Below are 18,296 nucleotides of genomic sequence, written 5' to 3' on the forward strand. Positions count from 1 at the left end.
AATTCTCTCCCATTGCCAATATTAACGTAAGGATCATTGAGAAGAATAGGGGTTCAGATCTGTTTGTCTAAGCTCTGTAGGCTCGCTGCTGGGGCATTTCTCTTTGTGGAAAGTAAGCGGGAATAAATGAACAAATAGTCTGAAATGCCAGTGGTGTTGCCAAGTAATGCGCCGACAGCTGGGCCTGACAGTAATTCCTCACCCCTGCGCCTAACCTGTCCCCTTCTCACCTCTGTTCCTGCCACCACCCTCTCCCCCAGCAACACAAATCTGGGATGAGCGCCTATTCCCTTTTTAGAGAACAGCTTGAATATTCACTAAAGCTTGTCAGGCCGAATGTTGACAATGTCTTTTTGAACTTAGTAATAAGGTTCTCCTTTTTATCAGGTTCTTTACCCTTCGTGCACAGTCTTAGAATCTTCCTCGGTAACCCGCCGTCCATCCTTTATAGGTCGTCTTGCCCTGCTTGAAACAGCAGCACATGTAGAAGCCGCATTTGAGGCCCATGACTTGAGACATGACAACTTGGCATTGATCAGGTTGGCTCTATGTTTGGAATTTGTCAGTTCCTTTGTCCATTTATTGTTTGGCTTTCAGTACCTTTTCTCTGTGTTTCAAAGGGGCTTTGTGTACCTCCTGCCTTTATGTGTAATCTTACAGGGCGACTTCTGCTTTGTGTTCATCTCCTGCTCAAACACTTTTCACAGGAGTGGGATTTGTTGTAAGATTCCCTATAGAACATGGGTGTAGGCTCTTTTAGTTTCCATTCGTTGCAGAGGTTTTTCTTGTTTTTTGTTTTTTTTTTAATAAGAGAAAGATTTCCTCCGATTTCTTTTTTTTTTCTTTAAGTTTTCCTGAATTTTGAATTTTTGGTGATATAAAAACCTCCGGAAGGAAGAGATGTGGGGACAGTAGTTTTTAGTGAATCCTTTTAATTTTTATCAAAAGTTATTATTCTAGATTTGGAATACCTAAAACCAGATTGTCATAACTCTCAAATACTAGATAGTATCATAGTATGAGTAGAGTGTGAGTTACGTATTTTTTTAATGTTCCTGAGGATATTTTATACCCTTTAAGGATGTTAGAAATAGTTTTTCATTCTTTTCTTACATTTTGACATTTTTTCCTGTCTTTTCAGTATTTCCTTGATGCCAAATTTCTGTTCTGTACCTTTCCATACTGTAGCCCTTTAACCTAAAACTAAACCTTTTAAGCAAGTTCTTTTTTAAATTTTTATTCATTTTGATCTTTTTTTTTAAAGTAATCTCCACAACCACCTTGGGGCTCGAACTCATGACCCTGAGATCAAGAGTAGGACGCCCCACTGACTGAGCCGGCCAGGTGTCCCCTTTTGAGAAGCTTTCAAACAAGTTAAAAAAAAGAAAAAAAATTCTTTTTAAGAAATGAATTTAAAGTTCATTACCTTAGTACCACGAAAATCTATCTCGAGTAAATTAGCCGGAATATTGGGAAAGGACTCCTTGAACTGAATGTAGACAATAGACCTGTTAAAATGCAAGCCAAAAATTTTAAATATGAGAAAGAATAGGTCTCTTGTTTCCTTACCTCTGTAGCCCCTTATACCTTCCAGCCTGCTTGCCTTTTTTCTCTGGCAGCACAAATGTAGCTCTCCACGATCTGGGACTGCTGGAGTATTGTAAATTTAAGGTCAACTTAAAAATGTTCCAATATGTAAAATACCTTCTCTACCAAGAATACACTTTAAAATACTGAGGCCAGGTGTTTTTTCGTTATGAATCCAATAACCTAGATCAGTGGAGTGTTTGTGACACACCCTCCCCCCCCAACCTATGCCTCACCCCTCCCTGGTTCCTCCCTCACCCCTCCTATAACCTTTCCCTAGTTATGTAAGAGGATTATAAGATTTTTGGGAGGCAATGGTCAGTGATTGAAAAACTGATAATGTATGTTCATAATCTCCTTTTGCTGTTTAGGTTATTAAATCCTAAATTAGCCCTGTTTTGGTAGATTAGAAATTTGCTGATTATGTGAATTACATGATTGTGAAGATTCCTGTTTCTGTGAACTAGTTTCTATTTTAATTGCCTCATTTCATCTCCCATACATGTTTTCATTCATGCCCTTCCCCTCCTTAATTTAAAAAAACCTTAAAATATTAAAAAAAAAATCCTTAAAATATTTTCAAACCTTCAGGAAATCTGAAAGATTTGTATAACATTACCTATATTTAAAGATGTTTCAGATAGGGCGCCTGGGTGGCTCAGTGGGTTAAGCTGCTGCCTTCAGCTCGGGTCATGATCTCAGGGTCCTGGGATCGAGTCCCATATGAGGCTCTCTGCTCAGCAGGGAGCCTGCTTCCCTTCCTCTCTCTCTGCCTGCCTCTCTTATGATTTCTCTCTGTCAAATAAATAAATAAATAAAATCTTTAAAAAAAAAAAAAAGATGTTTCAGATAGTTAAATTATTTAATATAAAATAGCATTTTAAATTATGCCCATAATTTGGAGTTTAGAAATTTTATTTCTCAAAAATTATTACTTATGTTAAATGTAGCCTTTTTTAAACTGCTAAATTTAGTACTTTTTGGCACATTTTTTGGTTGTGTTTATGCAATCGTTTCATATTTTCTGAATAATCTCCCTTTATGATAATAAAACATTGGAAATCAAATAACAAGCCTCTTTCACTATTGTTTTCTTTTCGATGTGAAACGACATTTAATAAATACTGTTTTATAAATGGTCTTCCTATTTTATAAATACACATTTATAGAGGTCTTCTACTTTAAATACGTCAACATTTGAGATTTTTATGTAAATACTGAAATTAAGGATCAGTATTTATTCCTTTAGCTTTTAATAATTCACTCTCTTTTCTGAAGCTGAAATGAAGAAAGGTTAAAGACTCGCTCAAACATATTCTTGCTTTTGGCTTAAACATCCTAACATGCATCCGAACTTTAAAAAAAACGAATTTTGCCTACTTCTTGATTGCTCGGTGTTTAGTCTGTCTGTTTTTCTATTTTTTATATATAAATATAGGAGTGTTTGCCTCCCTCTGAAAATTACTGTCTAATTCCAGCAACATGTTTATGAAAGGCTTTAAAATAACTTGGGAAAGGCATATATTATAATGTAAAGCGGGAAAAGAAGGGGACAATTGTATATTTATAGGGAAAGGACTAGAAGGAAATATAAATTGAGGCCGTTAACGACATAGGACAGTACAGGCCATATTTGTGTATGCAGTGGTCCCCCTCTCGCCCGTAAGAAGTGCAGATGCTTTACCCCCTGGCTCAGTGAGCACTGTGCCCGTGAGCTTTGTGCCCTCCTAGGCCAGCCGTCCCGCCTGTTGCTTCCCAGGCAGCAGACCAGGCACACCTTAGACAGAAAAAGCACGTCCTTCTCTGCTTTGGCCTAAACAGGTGCCTGCTCTTTCTGTTTAATAACTCCACTGAAATCCTATCCTATGGGTAGAACCACTGCCTTTCTCACTTTTTGTTTTCCCTTTCCCTTCCTTTTTTTTTCTGTCTTTCTTTCATTGTGTTGCTGCTGCTCTGGACTTTCTGTTTTTACTTCTGTATATAACTTCAGGATTCTGTGTGAGAAATATTTACACTTCAGGAAGCTTTGCTTTTTTACATAAGAAATAAAAGCTCCTTGGATTTACATGGCCAAATTCCGTCAGATGTATTTCTCCCATTCTGCTTCCTCTGTGGTCAGCTCTGACGCTTTAAAAAACAACAACAAACAGTTGGTTTCCCTTTCTGCCTCTGTTCTGTTTTCTAGCGCTTTTATTGCTTGGAACAGTACCCCTTCCCGCCCCACCTCCCACCTCCACCCTGTTTGGGTTACTGGGCTAATAACTACTTCACGGTTGTTCCAGTAAGTTCATAATCCTGAAGGAATGAGGTTACGATCATGTGCCCTAAAAGCAAAGTGACTTCCTCTTCTACCATTTAATAACTGCAGAAACTGTTGCCTTAGTTTCTACATCTGTAAGATGGGAGAGCAATGTTATGTAACCCATAGAGCTGTTCATAAAATGCAGTTGGCTAATACAGATCAGATGTACCAGTAAGCATTTCACAAAGTTTTAGTTAATTATTACGTGTTGCTTCTATCTCTATCTGTATGCGTACAGACACACGTAGACACAGATTTTTGATGTGTATTTTCCATCCTCTATTTAATTGGAAACTCCTTTTTTCCCCCAACTTTATTGAGGTAATATATCTTTTGGGTATAAATGTGATGATTTAGTAAGCATGTACATTGTGTAGTGATTAATGCGGTTGAGCTAATTAAACACGACCACACCTCACAGTTAACTCTGTGTGTGTGTGTGTATGTGTGTGTGTGTGTGTGTGTGTGTGTGTGTGGTGAGAACACTTAAGATCATTCTCTCAGCAAATTTCACGTGTAACATACATTATTATTAAATAAATATAGTCACCATAACTTAACTCATTTGATAACTGAAAGTTCCTGTCCTTTGACAAGTATCTTCTCGTTCCTTCCTTGCAAGCACCATTTTACTTTCTGGTTCTAAGAGGTTAGCTTTTTTAGATCCACATATAAGTGAGATTATATGGTACTTGTCTCTCTGTGTCTGGCTTATTTCACTTAGCAAAATGTCCTCCAGCCTCATCCGTGTTTCAATTAGCGCCATTTCCTCACTTTTTCAAATGGCTGAATAATGTTGCAGCGTGTGTGTATTTCACACACACACACACACGTACGTATATACATATATACATATACCCATTTTCTTTAATTATCCACTGACCAGTGTTTGGATCGTTTCCCATATCTTGGTTATTGGGAATAATGCTGCAGTAAACACGGCAGTTCATACATCTCTTTGAGATACTGATTTCATTCCTTCGGATATGTACTCAGCAGTGGGATTGCTGGATCATAATACTAGTTATATTTTTCATTTTTTAAGAAAGATTTTATTTATTTATTTGACAGCGAAAGAGGGAGCACAAGCAGGGGGAGTGGGAGAGGGAGAAGCAGGTTCCCCTCTGAGAAAGGATCCCGATGGTGGAGCTCGATGTGGGGCTTGATCCCAGGACCCTGGGATCATGACCCGAGCCGAAGGCAGACGCCCAACAACTGAGCCACCCAGGCACTCCTATATTTTCAATTTTTTGAGGAGCCAACATACTGTTTTCCCTAATGGGTGTACAGATTCACATTCTTCCCGATCGTGTACAAAGGTTCCCTTTTCTCCACATCCTTGCTCGCACGTGTTCTCTCTTCTCTTTTTGGTCTTAACAGCTATCCTATCTTATCGTGGTTCTGTTTCGCATTTCCCAGATGATTAGTGAGGTTGAGCATCTTTTCATATGTCCGTTTGCCATAAATGCATCTTCTGTGGAAAAATGCCTGTTCAGGTCTTTTGCCCATTTTTTGGTTGTTTTTAACATACAATGGCATATTAGTCTCAGGTGTTCAATATATTAATTCAACAACTCTGTACATTGCTCATGGCTTCCCACAATGTCGTGACCATCTGTCATCACACGATGTTATTACAGTATTATTGACTGTGTTCCCTATGCTGTACTTTTCATCTTCGTGACGTATTTATTTTATAACTGGAAGTTTGTGACTCTTAAATCCCCTTTATCTATTTTACCCCCTCCCCTACCTCCGGCAACCACAATTTACTCTCTGTATTTAAGACTTCGTTTGTTCATTTGTTTTTTAGTTTCTACACGCAGGGGAAGTCATATGGAATTTGTCCTTCTTTGTCTGACTTTGTTTACCTCTAATGTCCTCATTATCCATCCATGTTATCACAGATGGCAAGATCTCATTCCTTTTTATGGCTGAGTAATATTTCAGCGTGCATGTGTGTGTGTGTGTGTGTGTACCCCACATCTTCTTTATCCATTCATCTGTGGATGGACATTTGGGTTGTTTCCATATCTTGGCAGTTGTAATGCTGCTGTAAATACAAGAGTGTGTGTATCTTTTGAAATTAGTGTTTTCATTTTCTCTGGGTCAGTACCCAGTAGTGGAATTCAGATCATAGTGAATACCAGATCATGTGGTATTTCTGTTTTTAATTTTTCATGGCACCTCCTTACAGTTTTCTGTAGTGGCTGAACCAATTTATATTCTAACCAACAGTACAGAGGGGCTTCTTTTTATCTACATACTCACCAACACTTGTCTTTTTGATTCCAGTCATTCTGACAGCTGTAAAGTTATATCTCATTTTTCTGATTTGCATTTCTCTGATGATTCATAATGTCAGACATCTTTTCATGTGTCTGTTGGCCATCTCGATATCTTTAGGAAAATGTGTATTCAGACCCTCTGTCCATTTTTTAGTCACATTTTTTTCTGGTGTTGGTTTATATACGTTTTTTAATACATTTTAGATATTAACCCCTTATTGGGTATGTCATTTGCTAATATTTTTTCCCATTCAGCAGCTTGCCTGTTCCTTTTGTTGGTTTCCTTTGCTGTGCAAAAGCTTTTGATTTTGGTGTAGTCCCAACAGTTTATTTTTGCTTTTGTTTCCCTTGCCTGAGGAGACACATCTAGAAAAATGTTGCTAAGGCTGACGCCACAGAGATTACTGCCTATGTTTTTTTCTAGGAGTTCTGTGGTTTCCGATGTTAACATGTAGGTCTTTAATCCCTTTTGAGTATATTTTTGGGTATGGTGTGAGAAAGTGGTCCAGCTTCATTCTTCCAGTTTTCCCAGCACCATTTATTAAGGAGACTGTCTTTTCCCCAGTCTTGCCTCCTTTGTTGTAGATTAATTGACCATATAAGCATGAGGTTATTTCTGGGCTCTCTATTTTGTTCTGTTGATCTATGTGTCTGGTTTTTTGTTGTTGTTGTTGTTGTCGTTGTTGGTTTTTTTGTCAGTACCATACTTTTTTGATTACTACAGCTTTGTAGTATTCTTGAAATCGGGCCTTGTGATACCTTCAGTTTTCTTCTTCTTTCGTAGGATTGTTTTGGCTATTTGAGGTGTCACGGTTCCATACAAATTTTAGTATTACTTGTTCTGTGAAATAAGCTATTGATATTTTGATGGGGGTTGCATGGAATCTGTAGATTGCTTAATTTTTTTAATTGAGTTATTTGTGTTTTTACTATTGAGTTGTATGAGTTAATTGCAGATTTTTAAAAAAAAAGATTTATTTACTTATTAGAGGGTGTGCATGTGTGTGAGTGGGGCAAGGGGCAGAGGGAGAGAGACTCCTTAAGCAGACTCCACTGAGCACAGAGCCTAACCCTGGGCTGCATCCCAGGACCCCGAGATCATGACCTGAGGCGAAATCAAGAGTCAGATGGTCAACCAACTGAACACCCAGGTGCCCCAATTATAAACTACTTTTTTTTTTAGATTTTATATATTTATTTTATTTTATTTTTTTTTATTTTTTTTTTTCAAAGATTTTATTTATTTATTTGACACAAAGAGAGAGATCACAAGTAGGCAGAGAGGCAGGCAGAGAGAGTGAGAGGGAAGCAGGCTCCCTGCCGAGCAGAGAGCCCGACGTGGGACTCGATCCCAGGACCCTGAGATCATGACCTGAGCCGAAGGCAGCGGCTTAAACCACTGAGCCACCCAGGTGCCCCTATATATTTATTTTAGATAGAGTGCTAGTGAGGAGGGGCAGAGGGAGAGAGAGAAAGAATCCAAAGCAGACTCCAAGCTGGTGGAGCTTGGATCCAAGCTGGTGGGGGTCCATCCACGACCTTGAGACCCTGTCCTGAGCAACAAACCAAGAGTCAGACACTTAACTGACTGAGCTACTCAGGTGCCCCTGTAAACTTCTTAATATCAAGGATCACGCTGATAATTCCTCACCTAAGCCAACTCCCTAATTTTGGCATGATGTGTAGACCATTGTCTCTGATTCTGGGAGTAGAGCTTCATGATGTCATTTGAATGAGATGAGGATTTAGAAATGAGCTCTTTTAAGATAATCTTGAAATGCTTCAGTGAGATAAAAATTACCGACACAAGCCTGTTTATGTGTTGGGTCAGTATAGCTTTATGTTGTCCATGAGTAAGACTTTGGAGAGAGGAAGTCTTTCAGAGGTATAAAGGATTATTTTCAAGTTAAGATCGAAATAGGAATGATTATCTGATCATAAATGAGGAGAATATGAAAATACCAATGTGCTTATGCTCAGCCATGATAGTAAAAAAACCTTCTTTTTTTGCTTTTTTCCCCATTTTTCTTAACATTTGAAAATTTGGTTACATCGAGAGAGGATTTATACTCTGGAAATTTGAATGAAAAGGTCTTAAAATACCTAGCCAAATGCTATTACTTTAGAGATGAAGAGACTGAAGTTTACATCTCTCACATCATTCTAAATTTGTGTTTTAGCTATTTTAGTTTTATTTTTATAATTAATGGCAGTAAATGCAGTTTTAATTTTTTTCTGAAAAGCCTTTATAATTTGCCTCTAGGGGTGTGTATATATATATATAATTTTTTTTTTTAAGGGGTATATATCTTTTCCTCACACAAACCAAATGCTGATTCTGTGAGGCTTCATATCTACTGTTACACTGTATTCAAATTTTGTTTATATACTTAAGGATATTTTGATGTTTCTTTTTTTTTTTCCACTTTATCTGCATTAGGATATATGCAGAATTTGATCAGTGTTTACAGAGATGGATCAGCTTTTAATTGGTGGCATTTTTGAGAGTACCTGGTTTTTATTCTATACTTTCTAGACTTTTATCCCCACTTCAGTGAAATTGAAAATCAAAATATAGCTATTACATGCATTTATTATTTGGTCATAAAGGTATTTGAAAAACCCGCTAGTCTTTGTGTATTTAGTAAAGGGCATTTGTTATTTTGTTATGTATTTCCATATTATTTGTAATGTAATTTTACAAAAACTGGACATAATGAAATTAAGATGAATATTTTCTGTTTTCTAGTAAAGCATTTTTGTTTCATTCAACATACCCACCCTGCTTACTTCTGTAAAAAAAAAAAAACCAGGGGCGCCTGGGTGGCTCAGTGGATTAAGCCGCTGCCTTCGGCTCAGGTCATGATCTCAGGGTCCTGGGATCCAGCCCCGCATCGCGCTCTCTGCTCCGCAGGGAGCCTGCTTCCTCCTCTCTCTCTGCCTGCCTCTCTGCCTACTTGTGATCTCTATCTGTCAAATAAATAAAATAAAATCTTTAAAAAAAAAAAACCAACTTTTTAAAAATAAATTTTCTCGTTATCCTTACTAAATAGGTTATAAAGGATTCATAATCACAATCTTAGATACGCCACTTAATTATATCAAACATTCTTGCTTGAAAGCCTTATTGTTGGGGCACCTGGGTGTCTCAGTGGGTTAAAACCTCTGCCTTTGGCTCAGGTCATGGTCTCAGGGTCCTGGGATCGAGCCCATATCGGGCTCTCTGCTCAGCACAGAGCCTGCTTCCTCCTCTCGCTCTCTTTCTGCCTACATGTAATTTCTGTAAATGAATAAAATCTTAAAAAAAAAAAAGCCTTATTGTTCATTTGTTCTGTCTCTTCAATTAACTTTTTATTTTTTTATTACTATCACTATTTATTTATGTATTCAACAGAGAGGTAGCAAGAGAGGGAACACAAGAAGGGGCAGAGGGAGAGGGAGAAGCAGGCCCCTCACTGAGCAGGAAGCCCAATGTGGGGCTCGATCCCAGGACCCTGGGATCGTGACCTGAGCCGAAGGCAGATGCTTAACCAACTGAGCCACCCAGACTCCCCTCAATTAAATTTTTAAATTGAGCTTAAAGTTGCTTTTTGTTGTTGTTTTAATGATAAAATACTTGTTGGGAATTATTGGGGAAAGTACTTCTCTCACATGAGAGTCCAGCACAGATACTCTAATTTGTATGGAACTTCTAGGATTGCAAACATTTATTCAGAGGGTTTTTTTGTGCATGTGACTTGTGACTTTTTTCAACTTTATCAAGATATAATTAAATTGCACCAAACTGCATATTTTTAAAGTCTGCTATTTGATCAGTTTTGATATGTACAAATACCTGTGAAACCCTCACCTTTCCCCAACGTTTCCTTGTGCCTCTTTGTACTTTTGTAATCTGTCCCTTCCTCTACTCCCATCTCCTGGCAAGTGCTGATTGGTTATCTGTCACTATAGATTAGTTTATGTTTTCTAGAATTTTTACAAAAATGGAGTCATATTTTATACACACAGACACACACACACACACATACGCCTGGCTTCTTCTTCTTCTTCTTCTTTTTTTTTTTTTTTTTTTTGCATAGGATGATACTTGGACATTCATGCATGTTAGGGCTTGTAGTACCAGTTGGTTCCTTTTTATTGCTAAGTAATACAACAGATGATGTCACTGCTCATTCATTCATCAGTTGATTAACTTTCGGGTTTCTAGTTCTGGTTCAAAATAAAGCTGATAATGAATGCTCATATAGAAATATTTGTGTGGACATAAATTTTCATTTCTTAGTGGCTAGATCAGTGTGATCTGTCCAACTTTTTGCTTCTTTCTTTAGTAGGCTCCACGCGCAGCATGGAGCCTAACACTGGGCTTGAATTCATGGCCCAAGAGTCAGTCATTTAACCAACCGAGTCACCCAGGCACCACTGTACAACTTTTTAAGAAAAGTGTATTTTTCCATGACGTAGCATCTTACATTTCTGTCAGCAGTGCATGAGAATCCTTGCTAGCCCTTGGTACGGTCAGTCTTTTCCATGTTTGCCATCCCAGTGGAAATATCATTGCAGTTTTATTTCCTTAATGGCTCATAATGTTGAGCATCTTTCCATGCGTTGATTGGCCATTTTTGTAAGTTAATTTGTGAAGTGTCTGTTCATGTCTTTTGACCATTTCCTTTCCGAGTTGTTTGACTATTTTTTTAAGTAAAAAAAAAAATGCTTATTTGGGAGTAGCAGAATTGCAATTCAGGATGAGTAAGCTATGGTGAGCCATAGGCAAATACGTCTTATTATTTTTAAGTTATAAGAGTTCCTTGTAGGGGTGCCTGGGTGGTTCAGTGGGTTAACCATCTGCCTTTGGCTCAGGTCATGATCTCAGGGTCCTGGGATCGAGCCCCGCTTAGCAGGGATCCTGCTTCCCCCTCTCTCTCTGCCTGCCTCTCTGCCTACTTGTGATCTCTCCCTGTCAAATAAATAAATAAAATCTTAAAAAAAAAAAAAAAGTTCCTTGTATACTCTGAGTATAGTTTCTTTGTCTGATGATTATGTGCAAATGTATTTTTCCTGCTTTATAGCTTGCCTTTTTCTCTTTTTAATGGTACTTTTGAAGAGCTAACTTTTCATTTTGATGACACCCAACCCCCACTCTCCCCCCTTTGTTTTGGTAAATAAGTCACACTTATTTGAGTCCTAAGAAATTATTGTCTAGCTCAGGGTCATGTTAAAATACATGGCTTTAAATTAGTTCAAATTTAAATTTCAAAATTTGACCCATTTTGAGTTAATTTTTGTGTATAATAAGAAGTTAGAATCAATGTTTTTGGTTTTTTTTTCTTTTTTTCCACATGGGTATCCAGTTGATCCACTTCTGTTTGTTGAAAAGCCCTTTTTTCCCTCTAGTGATTTGCCCTTGCTACTTTATTAAAAATGAATTCACTAAGCTTGTGTAAGTCTATTTCTGAACTCCTGTTTTCTGCTCCATTGATCTGGTATGTCTCCCTTTACGCAGGTTCCAAAGATCTTGATTACTGTTGCTTCATAGTAAATCTTGAAACCAGGTAGGGTAAGTCCTCCAATTTTGTTCTTTTTAAAAACTGCTATGGCTATTCTAGGTCCTTTGCATTTCCATGTAAATTTAATATGAGCTTATTTAGTTTCCTCTAAAAAGCCTGCTGCAGTTTTGATTAGAATAGCATTGAATATACAGATCCATTTGGAGAGAATTTTAATTTTAACAATACTGAATTTTCTGGTCCATGAACTTAGTATATCTCTCCATTTATATAGGTCTTCCTTAATTTCTGCACCCGTCCTCCAGTGTTTTGTAGTGTTCAGTGTAGAGGCCTTGGATGTCTTTTGTTTGTTTTGTTTTTTCAGTAAGCTCTATGCCCAATGTGGGGCTTAAACTCAGGACCCTGAGATCAAGAGTTGCAAGCTTTACAGACTGAACCAGCCAGGTCCCCCTGGATGTCTTTTATTAAATTTATACCTAGGACCTCTACATTTTTTGGCACTGCTGTAAATGGGATTGTCTGTCTAATTTCACTGTCCAGTTATTTGTTTGCACTATATGAGAATTCAGTTGATTTTTAATATGTTATTAACCTTTTATCTTGTAATTTTGCTACATCACTTTGCAAAACCAGAATTTGGTAAATTTACTTATTATATTTAGTGGATTCCTTGGAGTTTTCTGTAAGTAGGGTGAGTTCATATTGTTCTTTTCCAATCTTTTAACTATTATTTTGCTGTTTTTCTTACCTTATTTCAATGGCCAGAACCTCCAGAACAATGTTGAATAGGACTGGCAAAAGCAAATTTTCCTGCCTTTTTCCTATCTCTTGGAGAGAAATTGTCTTTTTATTTTTTTTATTTATTTACTTGACAAAGAGAGAAAGTGCACAAGTAGGGGGAGCAGCACAGGGAGAGGGAGAAGCAGGTTCTCCGCTGAGCAGGGAGTCCACTGTGGGGCTCCATCCCAGGACCCTGGGATCATGACCTGAGCCAAAGGCAGACGCTTAACTGACTGAGCCACCTAGGTGCCCTAAAGGGAGAAATTCAGTATAAACCATTAACTAAGGTGTAGCTATAGGTTTTCATAGATGCCCTATATCTGAGGAAGTTTCCTACTAATCCTGGTTATCTGTGAGTTTTTATCATTACTGGGTTTGAGTTTTTGTCAACCCCCCTCCCCCACACATTTATTGAAATGATCATATTGGGGTTTCTTGCTTTATTCTTTTGATATGGTAAATTACATTAACTGATTATCAAATGGTAAGCAAATCTTATATTTCTGGGGTAAACCCTACTTGGTCATGTTTTACTATCCTTCTTTATAGTATTAAGATCAAAGTTTTAGTATCTTCTGAAAGATTTTGGCATCTATATTCCTTAGTATCTTGTCTTCTAATTTTTTGAGGGGTAATATCTGTCGGTTATTAGCATTATTCTGGCTGCAAAACACGAGTTGGCCACTGATCCCTCTGTTGTTTGAAAAAGTTTGCATAGCTTTTGTATTATTTTTTTTCCTTGAATGTTTGGTAGAAGTCACCGGTGAAACCATCTGAAAATGCAGTTTTCCTTTTTGGGAAGGGTTCTATTAATAAAATCAGTTCCTTGGGGCACTTGGGTGGCTCTTTGGGTTAAAGCCTCTGCCTTTGGCTCAGGTTATGATCCCAGGGTCCTGGGATTGAGCCCAGCATCAGGCTCTCTGCTCAGTGGGGAGTCTGCTTCCCCCGCTCTCTCTGCCTGCTTCTCTGCCTCCTTGTGATCTCTGTCTGTCAAATAAATAAATAAAATCTTTAAAAAAATAAAAATAAAATAAAATAAAATCAGTTCCCTTAATAAGCATAGGAATACATGGATATTCTATTTCTCCTTGAATCAATTTGGTAAGTTTTATTTTCCAAGAAGTTTGTTCATCCACCTCGTCAAACTTGTTGACATAAAGTTGTTTTTAGTATTTCTTACCATTTTAATGTGTTTAGGATTAATGGTAATTCTGGTCAGATTTGTTTTCTCTCTCTTTTAATCAATCTCAGAAAGGGCTTGTCTTTTTTTTTTTTTTTTTTTTTAAGATTTTGTTTATTTTGGGGAACCTGGGTAGCTCAGATGGCTAAGTGTCTGCCTTCCGCTCAGGTCATGATCTCCAGATCCTGGGATTGAACCCCATGTGGGGCTCCCTGCTCAGCAGGGAGTCTGCTTCTCCTTCTCCCTCTGCCTCTCCACCTGCTTGTCCTCTCTCTTTGTCTCTGTCAGTCTCTCTCTCTTAAATGAATAAAGAAAATCCTGAAAAAATTTTATTGATTGATTGATTGATTGATTGATTTATGAGAGAGAGAGAGTACGAGCACAAACAGGTGGGGGGGCGGAGGGAGAAGCAGACTCCCCACTGAGCAGGGAGCCCAAAGTGCAGCTCCATATCAGGACCCTGAAATCATGACCTGAGCTGAAGGCACATGCTTACCCGACTGAGCCACCTAGGCGCCCAGGGCTTGTCATTTTTTTTCCCCAAGGAACCAGAGTTTGGTTTCATTGCTTTTTTTTTTTTTTTTTCCCTCAGCTATTATCTTCCTCAGTATTTAGACCATTAAAATTTAATGTCATTATTGGTATGTTAGAATTAGACCTGCCATTTTTTTGTTTTGTTTGTCCTCTCTGTTTATTTTTCTCTTTTCCTGCCTTTTAAAAATTATTTCAGTAATTTTTAACATTCTGTTTTCATTTATCTATTTACTTTTTCACTATACTCATTTTTTATTTTTATTTTTCTAAGTAGTTGCTCCAGGGATTAAATATATTTACCTAACTTTCATAGTCTGCTTACAGGTTATATTATACTACTTCAAATAAAATGCAGAAGGATTGCACCATGTAAGTCCCTTTACTCTTATGGTACAGACTATATTAAAGGTTGTCATAGGTATCACATTTATGTATATTGAAAGCCCTACTGGACAGTGTTAACAATATTTGCTTTCAACAGTCTACATATCTTAAGGAGAATTATAGGAAAAATATAATTTTATATTTACACAGATATTTACCATTTCTGTTCTTCTTCCTTCATGCTTGATGGTCTAAGTTTCTCTCTTAAATTCCTGTTTGATTCTTTTTAAACTAGTGTTTTCTTCTCTGCTGAGGTCTTGTGTATTTTCAGTCCTTTCATTTGTGTTTACCTTTACCTCCTGGAACATAGGGATGATAACTGCTCTAAAAAGTCTTTATGATAATTTCAGTGTTTGTATCATCTAGGATTTGGGACCTACTGATAACAGGTCCTTTCTTTGAGAATTTGTGAGATTTTCCTAGTTCTTCGTATGTCGAGTAATTTTGGATTACATCCTGGATCCTGGGAATTTCATGTCTGGTTCTGTGTGCTGTGTTAATTCCCTGCACAATGCTGGTGTTTGTTTTAGCAGGTCTTCATCCTGATTAGGTTCAAACTACAAGTTCTGTGTGCTCTCTGCACACAGAGGTTCCATTGTGAGATCAGTTTTCAAGACCTTTGCTGTGCTGCTTGTGTTTTGTCCTGCAGCTCAGGTATGAGCCTGAGTCTTGTGGGAGTCCATTTATAGAATTACGTGATCCTTACACTCTCCTGTGCATACAGGCCATTTTCATTAGTCCCTTTGCCCAGAAAGACTGGGTTTGTTTTTGTTTTTAAGATTTTATTTATTTATTTGACAGAGACAGAGACTAGGAGAGAGGGAACACAAGCAGGGGGAGTGGGGGAGGGAGAGAAGCAGGCTTCCTGCTGAGCAGGGAGCCCGATGGGGGCTGTCAGGGCTCAATACAGGACCCTGGGATGATGACCTGAGCCGAAGGCAGACACTTAACTACTGAGCCACCCAGGCTCTCCAAGACTGGATTTCTGTCAGAGTTTTACTCTTTGCTCCTCTGCCTCCCTCCACGTCTGGGCCCACCCTTGGGCCAGAGCTACTAGCGGAACGTGAACAAAAATGGGGGGAGCTTTTGACTCTCTTCTAAAATCTGTCTGCTTTTCTTTCTTACTGTCCTCAGGGAATTGCTTTTTAAAGTTCGTGCCCAGTTTTTAGTCTTGAGTAGTGGGACAGAGGGCCTGTAGTGGGCATATACTATTTTAGCCAAACTAGAACTCTGGCTTTTTACATTTAGAAATCTTGGATATGTGGTATTTTCTCTCTCTTTCTTTCTTTTCTTCTTCTTCTTCTTCTTCTTTTTTCTTTTTTTACAACTTCTTTTATTTTTTCAAATTATAGTAATACATACAACCACTATATTCAAAGAAGGAACAAAACACCTTGAACCACGATGTTATCACCATGGTTTGTCTGTGTAGCATAGAACTGAAAAGAAGGTGGGATTGCAAGGTTTGGCCCATTTGCTTCGTCTCTGTGTTACTACCATTGTCTGGGGTTCCCTAGGAACTGAGCAGAACCTATTTATGAATGGCATTTGAAACCCCTGTGGTAAAAAGAAGTGTGTGGGGGACTATTCCAATCTTATCCTTCAAACAGCGTTTGGGCTTTTGTGTTAATAAGTCTGGAAGGTACATCATCTTCATACCTCTGTGGCTTAGTTCTTATTAGGTCCATTCCTTACCAATATCCAGCTGAGACCAGTGACAGTTAAGGAACGGGGGAGGAAAGAGAGAGAAGGGCGTTAGTTCACAAGTGTGGGGCATAGGCTGGGTTACAGCGCATTCCCTGGTCACTAATGGATGTCAGATGAAGGGGAAGCAGAGAGGGAGGTTAGAAGGATGAGAAGACAAATTTTGTCTAACGTTGCTCGTAATAGGTGAACGCTTTTGCGGAAGAGGTTCACAGAGGGTGGGAATTATTTCCTGAATTCTAGGAAGGACGTTGAACAGCAAATACTCTTAAATGCTTTGCAAGGAGTTGATGATGATTAGTGTTCTTTGGACCATAGGAGTTGTACTACTTGGGCAGACTGTGTGACTCTCTCAAAATAGCTGTAAAACGTTTAAAGTGAGGTATAAAATTACTATATCTACAGAAAAGTGACCATAGTCTATGCTTTCCTAGTTACAGTTTAGTAGTGGTGATGCTAATTTCTTAACCCAAGTTGAGTAATATTTGATCTTTCTCCGTGGAATGGTTTTAGTAAAAGGAATTACTTGTTCCTTGAAGGTTAGTTCAAACACAACCTTAAAATTATTTTTTCTTGGGGCCTTTTAACTGTTAAATCTTTACATTTACGTGTATTTCTTGATCTGTTAAATGTATTATACCTTTTTAAAAGATCATTGGGGCAATTCATAGTAAGATACAAATACATCTATTTTCTCTCGAGTCTAAGCTTTGCACAGTGGCAGTATTGTAGCCAATGAGGTTTATCCGAGGCGTGATTATTGCTATTTTTTCTCGATTCTCTGTTGTGTAGAATTATACAGAAGATTTCCTAAGCAAAAATTCTGAAGAAAATATGAGCAAATTGGGTGTGGTTATGTAGTAAAAGACTAGCATGCATATCTGAGTTGGGTTTAATTACATAAATTCTAGGATAATTTGTATTAGGAAATATGTCACTATAGTCTGCTACTTAAAAACGAAATACATGACCATCTCACTAAATACTCCAAAAAAGCCTCTGAACAAATTTAGCAGCTATTTCTAATGAAAATTTCAAGTCAAATAAGAATAATAGGAAACTGCCTAAATGTCTAAAAGGTATTTACCAAAACACAACAGCAAACATAACTATTCAGAACCCATTTCATTGGTTATGAAATGCCAAAACCATCAGCATGACAAGGGAAATATAAAAGTTCCTCCTGTCCCAGCTGTTAAATAGCTTAGCTATTTATTGGTTTGGGCACATAATGTAAGCTTAAATTCTTTATTCCTAGAGAATATAGATCTAGAAAACCGGAAAGACTCATCAGAGAGACTTAGCACCAGGAAGAAAATGTAGTAAAGTGGTTGGGTACCAAGAAGATCGATAAATCAATTGCTTTTCTTTATTTTGCAGTAAATAGTATAGGAGGAAAGTAGAACAGAACAGAATGTTTTCTTATGTTTCATTTGCCTTACTATGATTTTGTTTTGTTTTGTTTAAAGATTTTACTTATTTATTTGACAGAGAGAGATCACAAGTAGGCAGAGAGGCAGGCAGAGAGAGAGAGAGAGGGAAGCAGGCTCCCTGCTGAGCAGAGAGCCCGATGTGGGGCTTGATCCCAGGTCCTGGGATCATGACCTGAGCTGAAGGCAGAGGCTTAACGCACTGAGCCACCGAGGTGCCCCTTGTCTTACTGTGGTTTTAAAAATGAGAGCTTTTGTAAGTTCAGCAAAAAACAGTTGCGATCTGTCCGTTTAAAGAGCATTATGAAGATTAAGTGAAATGAAACACATTAAAGTTTTCTGGAAAATTATTGGGGCACTTGGGTGGCACAGTCAGTTGAGCATGTGACTCTCGATTTTGGTGCAGGTCCTGATCTCAGGGTCCTGGGATAGAGCCCCGCGTTGGGCTCTCTGCTCAGCAGGGAGCCTGCTTCCCCCTCTCTGCCTACTTGTAATCTCTCTGTCAAATAAATAAATAAAATCTTTAAAAAAAAAAAAGAATTTTCTGGAACCAGAGAGTGAATGGAATGGTAACTGAGTTCAGAGGAAGGTGCAACTTAGTGC

General features: G+C 38.1%; 1 protein-coding gene and 1 non-coding gene across 12 annotated transcripts in view; both read left to right on the plus strand.

Moving 5' to 3' along the window:
- The window catches only part of ITSN1 (intersectin 1), a 212,285-nt gene that overhangs the window by 47,778 nt on the left and 146,211 nt on the right, over window positions 1-18,296 (plus strand). The window contains exon 2 of one of the 11 annotated variants that reach the window (XM_046002821.1): window positions 388-539. The exons of 9 other annotated variants lie outside the window; for them this stretch is intronic. The gene's annotated coding sequence lies outside the window, so the exon portion shown is untranslated. Of the gene's footprint in view, window positions 1-387; window positions 540-11,706; window positions 11,727-18,296 lie in introns of those variants that run through there. One more of the 11 variants, XM_046002822.1, reaches the window with a different exon arrangement.
- On the plus strand, window positions 16,970-17,109 carry LOC123941035. Its single transcript, XR_006818138.1, has one exon. It is a non-coding gene; the product is annotated as a U4 spliceosomal RNA (small nuclear RNA).

The sequence above is a fragment of the Meles meles genome, chromosome 4 (genome assembly GCF_922984935.1).
Source record: "Meles meles chromosome 4, mMelMel3.1 paternal haplotype, whole genome shotgun sequence".
Lineage (NCBI taxonomy): Eukaryota > Metazoa > Chordata > Mammalia > Carnivora > Mustelidae > Meles > Meles meles.